Raw genomic sequence first — 20747 nt, forward strand, 5'->3', positions numbered from 1 at the left:
CTTTGTCGCTCTGACATTTCACACCTGCCACTCGCCTGTCATGTTTATTTATGAGGGGAAAGTCGCCTGCAGTGACACGGAAATGAATGAATGAGGGGAGAGATGTTACAAATGTGCGCGGCGCGTACCTGTTGATGTATGTGGATGGAGCCTGAATGTGAAGTGTAGCTATAAGTTCACGCACAAAGGAGAAGGGAATAATGTAGGCCATTGTATTGAAGGAAGAAAAAAAAAAAAAAATTAAATAAAATTGATTTCATATTTTAGTTATTACCCACCCCAAAGACTATATAGACATTGATTGATAATTTCCATCATAAAGGTATTTTTATAATGTCTTACTTTTGAGGTGAAAGGTAGTTTACATGATGAAACATGTACACTGCTTTGATGACCGATAGGATTTTTGAGCAATTTCTGGCTCATACCTATCAGCAGTACTGGAACACAAACAAATGAATTTAGTGCGACTGCCCTAGCTCAGTATGATACCACACTTGGTGCTGTTGTCTTTCTGTGGAGCAAAGCTGGATTTGACACTTCACTGACTATAGATTTACAAAGAATGAGACTTCCTAAAATACATGGCTTTCACCTTTAACATAATAGGCCCTTTTGTTATTTTAAATGTAAAAATATTTATGACCACAATGGAAAATTAGCATATAGTCCAGAACTCCCAACACTTAACATTTTCCAAAACACTGCAAATTAGAGTGAGGTTGAGTGACACTCCTCCATAACAATCGACAGCTGTGTTCACCTGAGTGCAGGTTTAGTGTCGGTGTGTGTCATGAAAACGAAAACCTTTTCACGGTACAGTCGAACGCAACACATTAGTCAGTTGATACAAACTTGTCAGTGTAGCCAGACATTTAGACATTTGCTGTGTGAACTTGAACTTAAGTTCAGTTTGTGACATTAACAAATTGACCTTTACTCAGCTTCTCTAAACTGGCTATTTCCAGCTGTTTCTGAAAAAAAAAAAAAAAACAACGCTATACGTTGCGTCAAAACAAAATTGGGATGGCAGTTAGAAATGTGGACTGGCAAAAATGTTATATATTCTTTGTTTTAATGTTATAAGTCCTGATAAATATAACAACAGCCATAATATTCAAAATGACACCTCTAAAACTTTAAATGTGCCCAATGAAAAGTGTCTAGACTAAACATGTGCCTTATAACTGAGTCTAATATCTTGGCTGTTTACCTGTTAAATTTGAGACGTGACCTTTTCGCCAGCGTGCGGCTCTCTTGCTCGCTCTCTCTCTCTCTCTCTCTCTGAGCTCCCTCTGAGCTTCCGCATCTAGCACTCATACACTCATCATTTTACCGCCTTGTGCTTTCACATCACGTACATGCAGATCTGTAACACACAGTCGGCCTACACAAGTCCAGCATTTGAATGTCGACTTGACTGTGTGATGAACAATGTTATAATTGCCCCCAACTATAAATAGTACACCAAAAAGTTAATGAATTCCTCCACAGCAGCCGCTCTGTGCTGCATTGCATTCAGTGATGCAAAGAGTGGCATGTTGTTATTGTTATTTATTGTTTTAAATTTGGTTGTTGGTGATGGAAAAAGCATTTTCTAGTGTGAAAAGAATATTTCTATGTTGTCTTGTTTTGTTGTCGCACAGTGCATCTGAGAGTATGACTCATGCATGTAAAATTGGGCAGAACACATCCTTTAAAATCCTGATTTTATAACCGCAACGTCGTCTGAAAAAATGACAATATATATAAGTGAAGGAACAGTTTAACAGTGTACAGTTATATTTACCTGTATGACGGTAACTCAGAGAGAAACTTAGAAGCTGATTCACACTCGGCCGGCCGACCAGTGGTATAACTCATCACTCCATCACGCGGCATTCAGCTAACCAATAGTGCAACTTCATCACTCAGTCTATCAGGGATATTCTTGTAGAGCTGGCCCCACTGTTACATAACCCTTCCTCTTTTCTCACCCACTCTCTTCCCCAAGTCCCCAGAATATATCAATTGAATTACATTAAGTTTTCTATATGTCAGCCCTGTGGTAGACTGGCGACCTTTCCAGGGTGTACCCCGCCCTTGGCCAATGTCAGCTGGGACTGCCTCCAGCTCGCTGCGACTCTGAAAGGATAAGCGGTATAGCTAATGAATGAATTATTTTAAGTGGAACAGCCAGACAAAAAATAACTACGAAAAATTGAATTCAAAATGCATTCTTTAAATTGGATTCAGACAATGATGCTACAAATACTACAAACACTATAAATTTAAATTTAACATAGATCTTATATACCTTGCTGATGAACTGAGTCCTGTACTGATCAATCTATACTTGTTGCAAAATTAACATATGAACTTGTTTTGAACTCAACAATACACTCCTGTGGGCTTACCATAGCAAGACTTAAAGGAATTATAGATCACAAATGATGAGGATCTGCCTGAAGCACATTTGTTAAATAATGTGTAATCCATCATGTTGCCTTGGATCTCAGCTCAGCAAATTTTAGTAACTTTAGGAGAAATAGAATAATATAATATTCTCTTCTACCTAAATGACATTACATGACACATACAGAATGTTTTCATGCATTCAGCAATCTGTACACTGTTTGAACAACAGTGTGTTGACTCTGAGCTTAGATAGGGGACATTTCATCAGAGTTGCATGGCCCCAAAGCTTGCAACCATGAGCCTCAGATCAAGGAGCCTAAGTGTCCTGAGACCCAAAAGGCCTTTAAGCCAAATCCCACATAACTCAGCTCAACCATGGATTGTGTGTTGATTTATAAAAGTGTGTTGATTTTACATGGGATTGCTCTGGTGATTCAGAGCAGCAGGGTGCTTAATGACTCAGGGTTCTATTTGGTAATGTAAGTATGGGTTTCAGATGAGAAGCCAGTTTCATCTGGCATGAGGATGGCTTGTCAGATGCACAGTGGGCCGTAGAGCCGAAATATAACTACTGATTATTGCTGCTTTTTTACTTGCTTTTTGAGCATTCCAAAGAAAATGAATAACTCTGAATTCTTGTTAGATTTTTTATCAGTTTGGAAGCCCTTTGAAGGAAATCCTTTTTTCCTTTTGAATTTAGTTGTTTCTACAAGTGAGCTGTGTTGCAAGTGTTTTTTTTGGCATTTGGCCTACAAAGGCAGAGCCAAATCCAAAAGAAGGAGAGAATCTGCAGGCTGACTATGTGTCAAAAGATCATGGAGGTGTGGCTCAGAGCAAGGGCACAGCGGGGGGACAGTTACTACAGAAAGACAACAGGAGGGGGTGGAACACAAAGTGTCCCTTGGAGCGCTTAAAGTACCTTGTGGGTTCAGAACAATTCAGTAAATGAGACACAGCAAAACAATACCACTGGCTAAGCTCACGGTGCTAACATATCGTGTAAAATATAAAAATCCAATAGCACCTATACATTATATCTACAGCAAACAGGACAGGATTTGATTAGGCTTTAACATGATTCCATACAGTATAGAAGGGCAGAATGATCTCATGAGTCAGCCTGAGAAGCTCTGCATCACTGCGGGGTTTAGTATGAGCTACTTACTGCACTCAGTGGAATGACAGCTGCCGAATAAATATCCCTCTTGCACAGTGGTGCAGGCCTCAAGGTGACTTAATCAGAGCTTAAAGCCGCCTGACAGTGCAGCTCGGCAGTCGCACACTGAGCCCTGCCCAGGTGGCACGAGTGCTAAGCCCCGCTCATTGTAGCCGTTTGACTCCCAGTTCATTTTGCGGAGGATGTGAATGGTCGGAGTACAGTCAGCTTATGTCCTGCCGCTGCCAGCCACGACTCACTCCGCTGAGTCACTGCACCACAAAACACTAGACTGGCATGTACAGCCCATGCCTCATGGAGGAAAAACCTTTTGACCATCACGTTCTGACTAAACTGCCAACTGACATAAAGCTGTTGTTAAAGCCTCCAGTTCATTGCATGGTTTAAAAAGACATTGGTGTTAAAAAGCTGTAAATGACCTCTCTGGGGGTTGAGCCCAGGCAACCATACTGCAATTAATATGCTAAAATAAATGAGCTGTTGTCAGTGGTATCTGCCTACAGTACATCGCACTGCGTTCTCTGCTTCCATGCCGAACCATGATGAATGCAGCGTGTTATCACGAGCGGGGAACTGCCCATGCATTATGAAGGGTAAATGGAAAAATCCCACATCGTTTGCCAAAGCAGATCATTGTGGTGGGCTGAGCTCAAACTGAGATGCTGCACATCCTGCTGGTTCAATGTAGATAAACGTACAGGTTTGTACCGTTGATGCCGATGCTTTGTGACTCATATCTCTTGCCGTGTTGTGCACTATATTTTCACCTGGCCACATTATGAATAACAACTGTGAATGCAGATGAATGTGTGATTGTGTTTTCCTTAAAAAGGAAAATATGTCGCCGGCCTGAATTCTATAAGAAAGCATTAACAGAGGTGATTCCTGAAAAAGTGTTTAACCAAATTGTTCTATAGCTCATTCGTATAGGTCACAGTGGTAAGTACATACATACATATTAACATAATAGAGGTTGAAGTTGTGTGATATTTCCAGTGAGAATTAAAAAAAAAAAAAAAGAAGTTGAATCCCGTTTGAAGTTAGTTTGGGATCATAATTGATTGTAGCTTTACCACATTTATGATTTTGTATTTGTGCGATGAAAAGATGACACTTCAAAGCAAGACGGTTGTATGACATGAAGATAAATGTGGTGATACTGTGTGTTTATCCAAGTGGAGAAAGTAAGTTGGATTTGACGTGTTGATATATATGTATGTTTCAAGATTGAAACTGTGTCACAGCCCCTATAAGAACAAACACTGAGACACAAGCCTGAGCGTGTGCAGTTTATAAAACAGAATAGGAAGATAAAAAAGGACAAAACAACACATGTTCAATGAAAACTCAAAAGAAGGAACACACTCTGTAATGAGACTGAGCCAGCTCTGTGTGTGGGGGGGGGCAATAAATGTTCACCACCTTCTTCCAGCCTTCACCCTAACACATACACTCCAAAGTCCTGCTCAAGCTGTGACCAGCTGATGTGTTTGTGTGTATTTGTGTGCATGCGTGCCCTCATGAATGATGAGTCTTCCTGTGTATTTGCATGGGTTTTGTTTCTTTGCCAGAGTGAGAATAATCTAACTGTTGTTTCAGTAATGTGGAGCCCATGTGGATGATCTGAAATGACTGCCAGTAGCTTGTGTTATTACTATGACTCTTGGGACTCTGAAGTGTGAGTTATTGGGTTGAAGATGAGAAAAGACTTGTCAACGGCAGTATTTGCTTTACTAAATCCTTTGTCTCGGAGCATGTTCTTTCTCAGTACGCCTTACAAGAACGCCGCTACCTGAATTAATCTGTTTTTGCCTTCCACTGTTTTATTCTCTTTGGAATAAATCCTCTCACGCTGCGGCTATCAGTCTTGAATAGTGTAGACAACACAGATTGCTTTTTGCAATAAGGCTGTGGTCTCAGGCAACAGAAGTGGTACGCAGGTACCTGTTGCATACACTATATATCAGTCTTCACATCTGGTGTGAAAACACAATTTTCAATTCAGCTAGAAACGGTACAGATACTTTGGCAGGTCTTGTTGTCTGTGGACAGATTTGAATAAGAGTGATAACAGAAGGCCAAATTCATGGGTGTGGTCCAACACGTGAGTACTGTGTGCTCATGTAGTAATGTAGTAATAACTACATTTACATTTATATTTACTCATTAGGCAGACGATTTTATCCAAAGTGACCCCAAGTGAGGGACAACACTAAAGCCTAAGTGCAATAGGAGACCTTGGCGGATGTAGAAAACACCACATCTTGCAATGTAAGTATTAGTTAGGCATGTCGGTGTTGAAGGAGCTTTTGCTGTTTACAGAGGTGGTGCTCTCAGAAGAGATGACTCTTGAAGAGATTCTTGAAAATGGAGAGGGACACCCCTGCTGTGTTAGCATTCAGTAGCTTGTTCCACCATCGGGAAAACACAGACGAGAACAGTCAGGACTGCAATTGCCTTGTGTGCAGGGATGGCAATACCAGACGACCCTCCTTGGAGGAACACAGTGGCTGGGAAGGAGCATGAGCCTGTATGATTGAGTTCAAGTAGATGGGTGCAGACCCAGAGGTCACTCTGAAGGCAAGTATTAGTGACATGAATTTGATTCGGGCAGCCATGGGTAGCCAGTGTAGGTCGATGAGTAGCGGAGTGACATGTGCCCTTTTTAGGCTGAAGACCAGATGGGTTGCTGCATTCTGGACCATCTGTAAGGGTTTCACTGTGTGTGAAGGGAGGCCTTTACTGAGTCTGGTAAGGCCTGATTTTTCTGATGTTGTATAGAACAAAGCGGCATGACCGCGAGACGGAGGCAACGTGGTCAGAGAAGGATAGCTGGTCATCAAACATGACACCCAGGTTTCTTGCAACCTTGGTTGGTAAGAGATGAAACAACGATTTCGATATTGACATTGTGATGGAACTACTGAGTATACATGTAATAACTACTACTGTACCATCCGTGTGAGTGAGTACTCGGTAGATATTACTACAGTATTACATGAGTCCTAAATTTTGTGAGTCCCTCTTGCACAGTCGTGATGCTATTGCAAACATCTGTCCACAATCAGTGAGACATATAATCACCTGCCAAAGTAAAACCACCTCTGTGGTAGTTTTGGCTACAGAAGGTGTCTCCAGGAACACATTTTGCCAAAATTATACACACACACACACACACACACACACACACACACACACACACACACACACACACACAGAGAGAGAGAGAGACTCACTATGTGAAAACGAAAGCAGCCCCATGGTTGTGGCTGATAATTAGTATTGAAAATTAGACCTTGTAGTGATGTTATCATTTTTATGAGGAAAGTTGCACCATAAGCCGTGCAGGAATGTCCCCCTGGGCTCTAGACACTGGGGGGAGTGAAAGAGTGAAGAACAAAACTTTTTGAAGATGTGGATAGGCGTGATGTGAGTTAGGATTCCTAATTTACTCAATGGAAGCAGCCATTAGAAAGCGGCCTCCCATTGGCCCTGAGAAATCACCGCACTGCATCCTAGGAAAACACATGCAAATAGACAATGCAAAAAACAAATTCAGAAAACATCTTCATCAATTTGACAACACATGCGCTGCAAATACTGACAACCCAAAAGAAGTGTTTCCAGGGGACACTAAAAAAGTGATCAACCTGGCTGAGACACGCTTGTTGTTCAATGCTTTTAACTTCAAAAGTCACAAAGCATTGAACAACAAAGGCCCACTTGAGTGGAAGGAAAGAGTGTTGTCAGTATTTGCAGCACATGTGTTGTCAAATCGATGAAGATGTTTTCTGAATTTTGTTTGTGTTTTGTCTATTTGCATGTTTTTTCTTAAGCTGCGGTGCAGTGAGCTCTCAGGGCCACCGTAGATCTCTACTTACAATCTTTACTGCTGTGTTTTTGTATTCATCTAACCATGCAGAGGTACTTCAATGATAAATATATTTGTTTGTGGAGGAGGCTACATGTCTCGTTCTATGCCTTAATTCTGGAAGACCTATCTGACATTATTTCCTCTCTGATTCTTCCCACGCTGCACCACGACATTGCTAAAGTGAGCGCGCTTAGTTTAGGGGATAATTTATCTGGCCTTTCTAAAAGAGACCAGTTGGCCTCAGTCTGAACCTTGTCGTTTAAATGAACCAGATTCGCCACTGCCTTGTTGCTGCTTTCCACAACCTCGAGGAAGCACCCAGTAGGCTATACATAACACTGAAGCAAAAACAGCATCTCGGAGACCGCTCTTCCCTGAGGGAACAACAATGTTAATTTTCTGCATGAAATTATTATTCAAACACAGAGTAAAAAGCATAGCTGGCAGCAGGAACAAAGCTTTGTTTCATTTACAGAGTGCTTCTCAATGTTTTCTAATTTCATAGCAATCTGCAATTTGCTGTCATTTCATAGACTCCTCATTTTGTCTTGTTAAAGTGGAGGGTGGCGGGTAGCAGGGATGCGAAGAAAATATATTTCTTCACTTATCTGAATGTATGTAACTGAATAAACGCCACCTTCCAGGCTTATGTGGTACAATGGGGAAAAAGTGCCACTCTGAGCTGTTTGTGTGAGCTGCCATGTCAGACACTGCAGTTAGTCACTGTAGGATGAAGAAATATGTTGAGCACAGCCACTTTATTTCCCAGAGGCTGCTTTCTTCCATGACCTTCATCATAATATTGCATGCTAGACTCACATGCCCTGGATGCCTTTGTGAAATCACCTGACAAAGAGCAATGCCTTACGGGATGTCACTCCCACTTCCTTAGATTAGCACTGTGTGAAATAGTTTTGGTTCTGAGGCCTTTTTTTTTTCTGATGGTGCGTCATAATGTTTGAAATTTGTTCTGGGGTGTTGTACGAGATGTCTGCTTAAGACAAATCTCAGGAGCTCACAATGCCAACAGACTGTAATAGAACAGGTTCAGTTCACCTGTAATGTCATACTGGGCCTCTCGGTTCAGGAAAGTAAGATTAAGCTGTTCCACGATGTTGTCACAGCTCTCATTCAAACATCTGCTGCTCCTCACCGCTTAGTTTGAGGTGAAACTTTTCAAATGTAAACATTTTTATTGAAGATCAACTCTGTATCCAGGAGACCCTAGCCACGTGGCGTTCCCAGGTGTCCGCAAACATAATTACGGCGATATATCAGTATGAGTTGATGGCGGAGAAACTCCACAAACAGCCCCCCGGGGACAGGGGCAAATCTCAGGATATCTTCAGAGACTTTGCAATGGTTTCTCTAGAAACTCATTGCCATACGTTGATTTTATTTCATTTTTATTTTATTTTTTTCTGGTTTGCTAGAAATATAAGCAGCGTATTTAAACACTGGATGGCTCAGGATCTCTACAATAATGTTTGGTCTTTGTTAGTGGTCTTTGGTAATGTTTGCCTTGCTTTTCCCTATAAAGCAGTGTTTTACTCTGGAGGCATGTTTGCACAGTTGACTACACACACATCATCAGTGAAGAGTGAATGACAAATCTAAGCCACCACAAGGATCAAACAACTCCTGGCGTGCGTGCGTTCCCTGATGGATTTGTAGATCTATAAGCGCAAAAAAAAAAAAAATTTTGGAAATGGCTGACAAAAAAGCATCAATGTGTTGCAACTATTACCATAAACCTGCATTATTTGGTGTTTTGGAAACATAGGCACAGTGCAACAAGCCACAACAAGCTATGCAACATTCACATATTTCTTTTCTCATAAAAGTTATATGGGAAATGTGTTAGAGAAAAGCTTCCTGTTTACAGATCCAGCAGACAGTTCATCTGGCTCTTTAGCTGGCTAAATGCCCTACTATATTCACTTGCTAGTTGCTGCTTGTCAGGTTGCGAACAGGTGGTTTATTAGAGGTACTTTGCTCTAACAGCTTCCTGCTGCTTCTGGAAAACAGACGGATGAGACTGGAACAAAGATGTTAATCACAAAACCAACACTGTGAGCTCAAAGGCACTAAAACACTGCAGAGGGGAGACAGTTAGCTTAGCTTAACACAAAGACAGGAAACAGGTTGAAACATCCAGCTTGGAACACAGTAATATTTTTACACGCTAATATATTTTCTGGTAACGCTTTACATTACCACCTGCAAGTTACAGTGACATTATGTAGGAAGATAGACACAGGGCTCATTAAAATACTCTGGCATGAATATATAAGTACACTGGAGAAGACAAGGGGTCAGTGAATGAAGGGAAACAAATTTGTGTAATAAAAAAAATATACTGTAAGTATTTCTTTGACTACGACTGAGCCGGCTTGTGTTGACATGTGAATATGGAGTCTAGTTTTGGTTCCGACTAACTGGAAGAGCAATTTAGTGCAGTTCCCATCACTGGCATTTGTATTTCAAAAAGCTTATCCCACAAGTAAACATATGAATAAATAAACAGCATAACGACTGAAATCTAATCTCACATACTGCCACGAGTAACGCTCACATCCTGCATCATCGTCTGGATTTACTGCAACACCTTAATGAAGGACTGGTTGAATGAAGCTGCGCTCCTTGCCATCTGAATCATAATAGAGGTGATACCGTCGCCACAAACTGTCATGTGACGGGCAAAGCAATTCTCTGTTTTCCCTATACCACTGACCGGATGTCATTATTCAGGTGACTTCTCGCTACACTTGACTTGAAATGGAAGAAATGCAGGCCGGGGTGCTAATGAAGTCTACAGAGGATTTCTGGGTGTTTGAGACAGAGAGTGGACGAAATGTTAAAAAAAACAAAGCAGTGTCACCTGATCAGAGTTCAAGATGCCACAACTCCTCACTATTTCTTTTACTAGAACTATGAAATGAGAAATGATGTGCCTGCAAAAATCCTTCCCTGCTAAGGGCTATTGTTCGTGTTGAGGCTGTTAGACCTTTGATTAACCAGGTTAATTTTCTAAGAGTTCAATTTACAGAGCGTTCTCTAGATTACTGCACAGTACAATAAACGAGAAGAAAGCGGTTTCTTTTTTTTAATTAGAAATTTCAGTGCGAATGATGATTAAAATGGTTTTCATTTGATGGTCAGATATTTCATGAGAATGTCAATATCAAATGTGATGTGTTTTTCTAAGTAGACCCTTCACCTTGTAATTCTCTGGATCATGTGATTATTATTAGAAATCTGTGAAATTTGATCATTCGTTTGATCACTCAAATATCATCTTTATGTTGCTGGGTTTTGACAGAAACCTCAGGTGTGACATCCCATAAGTTGACAAAGCTGACTTCACGTCTTAACTGGGATTTCATCTGTAGTGTAGCTCAGTGGGGGATATGGATGGCATTTCAGCATTTCAAGCCCTTAATCCCTTAAAGACTTATTATAGCCGCTGTTTGTGTTATTTATTTCCTTCTTCTATCCAGGGATGCAGATACGCTGGATACAAGCTGGATACAGATAGCACAAAGTTCAAGATGGAAAACATGAATGTGATTGGGGTCCCAGATGAGGGTGAAACAGTCTTACCCAGCTCTAGCTTTGACTCCATAACTATTAAGGACTTATCAGCTTATCTTATCTAACGTATCATGAAAGGAAGCCCGAATTCACTTTAGATCCCGAAATGCAGTATATTGGATTGTGATCCCATACCATCTGTCTTGTGCTGTTTGCTACATACAGTAGGTACCACAAGAACAAAAACTCTCTGCTCCCAAGCTTCAGCTTCCCCAGAGATGTCAGACTCATGTCGAAGAGAGAAGCTGAGTGAACAGAATGCGGTAAAGGACATAGAACTAAATTGCTTCCCTCGGGGTGTGTAACATGCTCAACACAGACATTTTGCTGCAGTGAATCATGGGTCTCCAGTGTCGTCTCCAACATTGTTTGCAACTTTTTAACATAAACATGTTCTATTAATAGGATAGCGCAGTATAGGGCTGCATAAAAACAAAACGTACTACCAAGGAGAAAGCAGGGAACAATCAGAAAGTAACTGGAACAGCCAAGGGACTGTTTGAAAATTACTAGGGGAGAGATTATGTATTTTTATTTATTTGTTTAAGGGTGGGTTGTCTTTGTTTTTCTTCCCTTCTTTTTTCATTCTTTACTTTCTGCAGTAATTGTAAAAAAAATAAAAAATAAAATATATATGTGCCATATTGCTAAATGCAGAGGACGAAAATTATGCATCAGGGCTTTATTGTCTAGTACCTAGTTAGACCAACAAACAGTAGCTGTAGATGATTAAATCATTAACATTTTTGGCAGTTGCTGATTCCGCTCTTGATATGAATTGCTGGCTATTTAAAAATGACTGTCTCATTAACATATTCAGCTGGTTAAGTTGAGAAATTAAGATGGAGTCAAATGGACAATCCAAATATTAGTAACCATCACTTATTATCATTAAAAAAAAAAAAAAAAGTGAAACATAAAGTTAAGCTTATATATAATTTATTCGAGACTAACAGGCTGTTAAATGCTCTGTTAATGAACCAGCATGTAATGAGTAGATTCCAACTAACTGTGAGCACTTGGCTCATCATTTACTCTGAATCAGGTGCCACACAACCACTGATTAATACTTTTTTCCTTACAAATATATTAGTTACTATTTTAAGCCCTGCATCATACTGAAATGTAATCACCTCACTATTACTCACCCTTTTTGTGTCCCCTCGAGAAAAGTGCCAATCTTTTTCCCCAACCGATGAGTAGCTGAATTTTCACCGGCGATGTCTCATCAGTCTGTGAGTGACACGAGCCAGGGACAGCAGAATCTTCCCCTTTCCAAAAAGGTATTTATATGCAGAGCACATTTACATTTGTTCCATCAGTTCCACATCCATATTCACATCCGTATGTCATATTGCATTTCTGAACTGTACCGTAATTTGGAACATGAGCTTAGAACACTATACCATGACATGATCTGACCTGCAGCAACAAAATGCATCTGCACATGTTTTCACAAATAAGAGATAATGCAGAGGAAAGCATGGAATAATAATAAAATAAAAAAAAAGAGGCAAATTTTGTTCTGAGGTATAAATATTTAACTGAAGAGCCTGCAAATATAATGATAGTGATATAGTACACTGATTATTAAATACAATATAAAAGGAACAAATACGAATAACAACAAACTTTCTCTGTGAGACTTTGCATCAAGATGGATTGAGTTTCTGCTCTTTTCTAGGCTCTTTTGAGGTCCTGTTTTTTTTTTGTTTTTTTTTTATTAAAACAGTGTGCTCAGTTTAATTGTGGTATGTGCATTTGGATATACTGCAATGTGTTGTGGTAGCCAATGTCGTATAAATATGACCAAAAGAATCTATACACCATAAGTGGAGTGGCTGCCAGCCCTGAATAATATGTTACTGAAAAAAATGATGTTCGAAGATAGGTATACCAGAGGTGTGGCAAATCCATTATTAAGGGGGAAAGGGATGATGGTGTGGGAGGTATAGCTATGGATAATGTGGTGCCCACCTCACTGTTATTTTATGTTTTAATTCAGACATTTGCGATTCAAAGTAGAGCCACATGAGAGGCTCCCGGGCTGTTCTCCACATCACACACAATTTTCTGAGCCAGTGTCCGCTACCGTCCATTGTCTTTGTGGTGAATAACCAAAAATTAGGAGAGTCAGTTGTAAATTACACAGCATGACGTGACAATGGAGACTAGATTGTACTGTGTTGCAGCAGCAACTCGTCTTAATATGCGATTGAGCTGTTTACCACACAGACGAGAAACATAGACCAGACTAAAATTTTGCTTTTCATGACTCTCTTAAAAATTCAATGCCATGTCCTGTCTCTTCATTTTGTGCTGCCTGTCTTTGTGCTGAAAGTCTCTGTGCCATTTCCCCCTGTTTCTAGTCTGTGTTAAGATAAGGTGACTTACTGGTGACTGACACACACTCTCTCTCAGCAAGAAAACAAACAAGCCAATTTCCTGCAGTGTGAAACTGCTCCTTTTTATATTTTGTCAGTGAAGTTATTTCTCAGTTGATTCCTAAACGTATGAATCATAAAAGTATAAAGAAAGTATAGGAATTGAGACCATAATATATTTTGTTTAAAAAAAAAAAAAAAAAAAAAAAAAAGTTTTAGTGATGGGCTCTTGGTATCTACAGTGTAGCCAATACCCATTCTTCAGCGAAGATCTTCATTTGACTGACAGATACTGTATCTAATGATTTGCATCTCCCTCTGCAAATTGCAGTCTATTTAGTCTGCATATTAATGATTGAACCATCTCGGTAAAGAAATGATGTAACAGATGGATGCATATTGTAAAGTGTACAAAGAAACTGAAAGCGAATATGACACAACATAAGCATTATTTTATATTTAAATGAGCAGGCTGATTGCGTAGACAGGCATTCTGCAGCTTCATTGATTGTTTCACTGCCTATTAATCTTAAATTGTTACTGCTTTACGACAACAGCGGCTTGTTGGGCTGAACAGCAGGGGAAATCTCGCTCGGCATGATTGATACAAACCAGGATGCTCCTCATCTTCCTTGTATTCATCCTCCCACTCTCGGCTCTCACTGTGATGCTCCCGCTGATTCATCTCCAAGGCGGGAGAGACACCTTTGGCCCTCTGCTCAGTTTTGTAATTGTACAATTTAACAACTAGTGTTTGCACCTGTGAGTAGCCAGAGCAGCCAATTGGTAATTCCAGTTTCATAATTTGGACGGCAGCTCTTTCCACGGGGAGAAAATGTTCTTGCGCTTGTGTTATTTATTTGTTTGATCAGAACAGCTTCAAGTGCATCTTTGGAGTTGTATCACGGAAGTGTTATTTTCTTAGAAATCCTGATAAGGTGTTTTTACAATCAATGCATCTCAGCTATTTTTCAGATACGCATCAGTGTGATGAATGTATGTGTGTTGACTTTCATTTTCGGTGTAGTTTAGCTTTATGCTTTAATTTCCTGTTCTGTCTTCCCTCCAAGATAAGATCACAAAGCTGTTCCCTGATGTGTTTTTACACGATACATACAGTATATATTCCTATATATATATATATATATATATATATATATATATATATTCCTGAAGGAAATGGAGGTGTGCAGTGCAGTGTGATTACAATAGCACTTTGTTATGTAATATGAAGATACACGTATAAATCATTTCATAATCATTCTCCCTCCTGGATGCAAAAAGAAGGTTATCTCTCAAGCCTTCACCTAACCTCTGCCCTGTCACATTTTAATCGTTATTTGCAATAAATCCTCCATTAACCTGCAGCTGTGCATCTTTCTTAATCTGTATCTGACTCTATTAATATTCAGCGAACATTAAAAATTGACAGACCATGCTGTGTAAATCCAAATTTAAAAAGTGTGTGTCTAATAGTTGTTTGGCATTACATTAGTTCCAAAGCTTGTGTGTGTAAATATAAAGTTATTATTATGATTGAAATGTTTCATTTGTTCAAATGGATTCTAGAGACATAGAGATTAATCTCCATGATATCATGGACCTGAAATGGGCTCTGTGAGAACGCCATATGCGGTTATAAATACTGACTGTCATTGTGAAAGTTCATGATCGAGTCACAAAGAGATTAGTGTGAAATGCTTCTCAGACATAAATTACTTTGAAATCTGTTGCAATACTTTCTACACAGAGGTATTTTATTTTACAATCCAGAAGAGTGACACGAGATGATAGGATATGTGATACAAGACGGAATAAAATTGGAATAGAAGCAAAACTTCTAAAGATGATAACAGTCCATGATATTATAAACAATCCATCAACCATGACAACTGACTCAGAAGGATTGATGGATGCCTGACTGGATAGAGAGATGGATGGACAACCTATCAACTAGATAAAGAAGAATCCCACCAACACTCGGTTTATCCACCGCTGTATTGTCAGTATTTTACCTCAGTGGCATCTACGGTAGGTGTGTAAAGTGTTCAACTGAAGAGCTTAACGAAAGCAGCACAACACTGTGACTGAAGCAACAAGTATTCTCATTTCATGCCAAGCAATTCAAAGAGTGGAATGAAAAAGCATCTAAATCTGCATTTATACACCATGAGACATTAACGCTGCTCTGATCTGTACTTTTATATTAGCAATAAATTGAATTCAGGTGCAACGTTAAAGGGGTCACTCATAGAGACAGACCAACAGAGAATAACCAGCCAGCTCTGGGGTTTCCCTCAGCTCTCAGGAGTATTTTAGTATCCTTGAGTTCATTGTTTCAGTTTTTACCGCTTGCAGCTTTAATGTGTCGGTTCAGTCTCACAGCTCTCATCAGTCACGCTCTGATGAAGCCACTGTTCTCTACCTGCTCAGCACCAAACAGCATACAAACACACAGTTAGCCACTAGCTGGGGAACATGGAGGAGCTTTTAGCTGCTAAAGAGTCAGATATCTTCCCTCTAACATTTATCAGGTAGAAAAAACATGAGAAAAAAAAGGGGTGTAATCTTATTTACATATTATGATAAAACTATCTGACCAGCATCTATTTCTCTGTGTATACCGTATGTTCTCATAGTAGTTCAGCACACAGGAGTTACCTACTGCAGTCCATAATTAAGTACCTTTTCATGCACCTCACCAATCCTGTCTACAAGTATTGGATGCTACACTGCTCACTGGCCATAGTTTAAATGAGGCAGAGCACTCACTGTTTCCCATCTCCTTTTGCAACACCTCGACTTGGCTTTAACATCCATGAAATTCTTCTCTGCTCCCTGGACATCAATTGTATGTCACTCTCATTCTTAAAACTGTCCATCTTCCTACCTTCTCCCCCTCTGTGATGGGGTCTAACACAGAGCCCTGGTCCATTAACACTCAGCTGTCGTCCATGTTATCTATCCCAGCACCTGTTTCAGATGCCCCTTCTCCTCGAGTGAAGCTTGAAGAAGACGTTGAAACAGGTGAGTAATTGAAAGTCACGTTGCCAGATTAAGAGTGGAACAGCAGTCTGATAGCTCACAAATACACTTCGGGAGGCTGCGCGAGGAGTCTTGCGTGTCAGCAGGTGTTTTTTGTGGTGTTATTCTAACGATGACTTTCACAGCTTCATTTCCAAGAGAAAAGTGAAATCCCCGGTGGGATGTGGTGAGAGCAGCAAAAGGAAAGATGTTCCATTTGCACCCACAGCTTCACTTCAGCCAGTTTGAATTCATTTGAGATATTTTGGTTAAGCACACAAAGACTGTGCTTAAAAAAAAAAAGAGGAAATCGTTTTAATTGGAGATTTATCATGTTAGCTTTCTAATTTATTTTTGTCCACAGTCGTCTGAACTTGACTGTGACATATTTGTCTTTGAGCTAATCTGCTTCATTGTGAATACCGAGTTTATGTTCATTCATGCCCTTACACTGCTTCCTTCTTCCCTTTGTCAAAGGCTCTTTCAACATTACCAATCCCCTTCCTCTAATATCCAGCATTAATCCCTGCCCTGTAGCTGGAACAACAAATGCTTCTGAAGTGCCAACATCACAATCCTGCTCCTGCAAATCAAACACGCGTGCACACATGCAAAGTGACAACTGGGAATTCTAATTCTGTCGTTCCCTTTCTTGCCAATAGCTTCCCTTCTCACACATTATTCCTTAATTTTGTTTCAAATATATTTATGTCCCCTTGTTTCTGGAGGCAGAACAGTGCAGTCCCTAATAATGGATAGCATGTACAGTGACTGCAGCAACGTGTGTAGCACAAAAGAGTCCTGATATCGGTGTATGCACGTTCAACTCCTGGATTAATGAATTGAGAAGAGCCAATGCATTTTTAATGTTCCCTGTGGGAATACTGGATTGATGGAGCTTTAAAGCAGTACTAGAACACAACAAATGTACACCAAGAATATAGGAAATGCAGAGTATTGAACATAATTGAGGTAATGGAATATGAACAACAGGAAAGTGTCTAAAGAATCAAAAAAATTAATTACTAAAATTAAAAAAAAAAAATCACAATTAAAAGAATATATTTAATATGTATTAAAAATGTATAGTAGATTTGGTCATGTGACGTATCTGCTGTGGCATAACTGATTCATGTGGTGAAAACTTCATGCATCACAAAGGTCCCTGCAGATAGTTGGGTGAAACGGCAAAGTTAACTTTGCAACTCTGAAGTATGGCAAAGGTTAAATGATGGCGAGCGTATGCATTTTTGAAAGACTACGCTATAATGAGGGGGAAAAACATTCCTAGCCGGTGATCTCCAGCTTCATCTGGAAACAAGGTGCAGTCTGAGGTGTACAGTCTCTTGTGCTGTTAATTGGATGCACAATGTCTCTTAAGCAGATGTCATAGTATATGTTACTCAGAAGACCTGCATCTAATACGATGTTGGCTATGAGTTTATTTGGTGCAAGTGGCACTGATGTAGCCTGGTTTCCAAATGCCATGAACCACAAATGACACATCTTGATTCATGGGGTTTGCACACTGCATTTCTCCTCTTAGACATGAGTTATTGCAGACATGAGCACAAAAATCACATTCACAAACAACTGCAAACAAAGACCTTTAATTTAAGACTGCCCGGCTCTTTTAATCAGTGCTGTACGATTAAGGGAAATCCACACCTGCTGCACTCCTTAAAGCTGAATATTCACACTGATGAGCAATGACAGCCATGGCTTTCCAACTGGCTGTTGAAAAAGCTATAAAGGCAAAAGTCAATTTTACACGCAGCCGCAATTTGTCATCAGTCTCTTTACGGTCTGGAAGGAATTAAATGCTACTTCAAACAAAGCAAGCAAATGTGAGTAACATTTTTCTATTTGAGTAAAGTTTGTAATACAGACATTTCGTCTGTAATGGTTGTGGACTTTTACGAAAATTTAAACAAACAGCTGTCCCAGTTCTGTTCGACTTCTGTCTCCTTCGCTCATTCACTTTGCTTTTCAGTGGTTTCCTGGTAGGAGACAAGTGGCAGTAAGGGAGAAGAAACAGGCGGGAGGAGAGACAAATGGACTGCCACGGTCACAAACGCTTCTAGTGATCACACGGAAAATAGTGCCACAATATGTTCTGTTCTATTTATTTAAAGAATTGAATAATTGTTTCCTTTGGACCATCATACATCCTTCTGCACATACAGATCACGTAAACTTGACTTACTGTGAAAAGCATCTTACCTGAATCCACGTAAAAGCTTTAATCTCCCGATACCATTAATCTAATTATTCTCAGTAATCAGACTGCATTGTGCATGTTAATGAGCTGTGCGCTATAGCAGGCTTTGACTTCAATGTATTGATTCTCCTTATTTATCCTTTAATTCATTTTATTTTGCCTTTTCAGAAATGGTTGATTTGATGGTTGGTGAATAGAGTGCTTTGTTTGCCAGTTCCCTCTCAATAATAGATTTGCATAGGCTATTTACACTTATCATTCAGCTTGGCGAGCAGGCTTTTTGTTCACGGTACCGCTGTAGACATACTGTAGCCTCAATACCTTCCCTGTTGAGCAGAAGGCGAGCAGCTCCCTGCTGCCTTTTCCTACCAGCACGCCACTCTGATGTTCTAATGATTGCCTCCATCATCTCCATGAAGGGGTAACTGTGCACCCTGCCACGTTATCAGTTTAGAGCGATCTTGCACGCTGAAGAAAATGACACTGTAGGAATGTTTTCCATGACAATTCTGCACAATATTTATCTTGTCAGTTGTTTAGACATATGTCTAAGGGTAATTCGTATTCAGTTGATGCATTCACGATCATTGCCCTTGAAATCTCCAGACCATATTTTGTATGCTGAGTTGCACCTCACGTTGGCAATTTAATTAAGAGTGTATACTAATATATGCTAAATCTATAATTCTGGCATACAGCAGTCACGAGCGACTTGCTAATCAGCTTTCGTGCCTTGAAGAGAAGACATGTCAATCAGATTCTTTTTCTGAATTAAATTCAGTGGAAGTGAGTCACGAGGAGTAAACACACAGTCGATGACTGTACGCCACTAATTTTGTGCTCTTCTTTGAGTCTTTGCCAGAAGGTTATTGTGCATTTTCTGCACACAATTAAAAGAAAATTGGAGCCCAGTCAAAACTTTAAAGGTGCTGACTGCTTCTGTAAAGCGTTTTGAACATGCTTATATTTACTGAAAAGCTAGGGTTGGATGGAGGGTGCAGTTACATCCTCAGCTCTTTTTCTTTGATCTGATTCAGAGAATATGAACCGTAAATTAAACCAATTAAGTCCACAGTTTTAAGTCCAGCATAACCAGCATAAAAAAACAAAACAAAGAGACTCACAAGTAGCTCTACTGGAGTTTTGTAACCCATTTCAGGACTGCACAGCATATTTTCAGACATGTTGATGAAGTTCTACAGTCCACAGTCCACTCTGATTGGCATCAATCTCCCCTGCTAACCAATGGAAAAAAGCAAAAAAAAAAAAAACTCAGAAATGATAAACACTCAAAAGCTGGAATAAACCTCTCCAATTGGACTTGTTGTAAATATGCCCTCATATCAACTTTCCACCACCCCCTATTCAGATGCTTGGTGGCAGCACAATGGATTCAGAGAGGGGCACCACTGCAGAGGTTAGCACTGTCATCTGTTGTGGAAATATTCTTTTTGTCGTCACACTGTTTACAATCCCATTTCCAAGCCTTTGCGGGTGTCGAAGCCACACGGAGGCCACCGTGCCTCTCTTCAGAGGCCGTTTTTGACTCAAAACAAAAGGGCACAGTGATACTTACATATAACATACGTTATAAAATATATGTGGATGAGGTGAATAAGATGCGGTGAATGAGATGTTTGGCTGTGGGGAAACTGGTGGAACTGTTTCAATCTTGTGTGTTTGTCTATCTGATTTCATTATGCAGCCGGCTCATTACCACCCTCTCGCTCCAATTGTCGTCGCCAAAGACCAGATAAAGATATGAAGGGATTAGCATGGTGACATTCTTTTACACACAATAAACCCATGGTGTGTAAAAACCAGTCCGATGGGAGCACTTCTATATGAGGACCAAGAGATTATCTCTAAGGAGATACTTCAAGATATCCAAGAGAGAAAGTGAGAATGCATTCATAACCTGGAGGAAAAGAATCTCAGAAATTGTGTCATTCACTTTTCTATCAGCTCCATCTCTAATTTATATGCTTACAAGCTTTGTTGATAGTGATAGTGGAAATGATCCAGAAATGAGGTTTCAACTCATTAATGTGATTACTATTTTTAATTTCCCAATAC

Source organism: Seriola lalandi, unplaced genomic scaffold, assembly GCF_002814215.2.
Source record: "Seriola lalandi dorsalis isolate HSWRI2012SDOR001 ecotype SW California unplaced genomic scaffold, Sedor1 jcf7180002054182, whole genome shotgun sequence".
Lineage (NCBI taxonomy): Eukaryota > Metazoa > Chordata > Actinopteri > Carangiformes > Carangidae > Seriola > Seriola lalandi.